Source organism: Orycteropus afer, unplaced genomic scaffold (assembly GCF_000298275.1).
Source record: "Orycteropus afer afer isolate SDZICR_OR568_19922 unplaced genomic scaffold, OryAfe1.0 scaffold00574, whole genome shotgun sequence".
NCBI lineage: Eukaryota > Metazoa > Chordata > Mammalia > Tubulidentata > Orycteropodidae > Orycteropus > Orycteropus afer.
The window spans coordinates 937339-937698 of NW_006922161.1; positions in this window are offsets into that span (position 1 = coordinate 937339).

Below are 360 nucleotides of genomic sequence, written 5' to 3' on the forward strand. Positions count from 1 at the left end.
TTCTCCTGGCGAAGCAGTCTGGCTGCGGCGGCAGAACCGAGCCGAGCGGAGCCACCAGGCACGTACGACCCGGGTCCGGACTGCAGTGACGCAGAGGTGGGCGGGGGGCGGCCGCGAGCACCCGGGCCCCTTGGACCCTCGGAGGGCGCCGCTGCCCGCGCTCCGGTGCCTGCGGAACTGGATGGGCGGCGGTCGGGGCGTGGGCAGGAAAGGTTGCTGGGCAGGAGCGGTAGACAGAGGTTGCCAGGGCCGGGCTGCGGCCAGACCGTGCGAGGAGCCGGTGGGGGCGGGGCGAGGTGGCTCCGGCCGGGTGCCCGCGGTCCTCTCCCCACTCCTTAGCCCGAGGGCGGAGGCACAGAG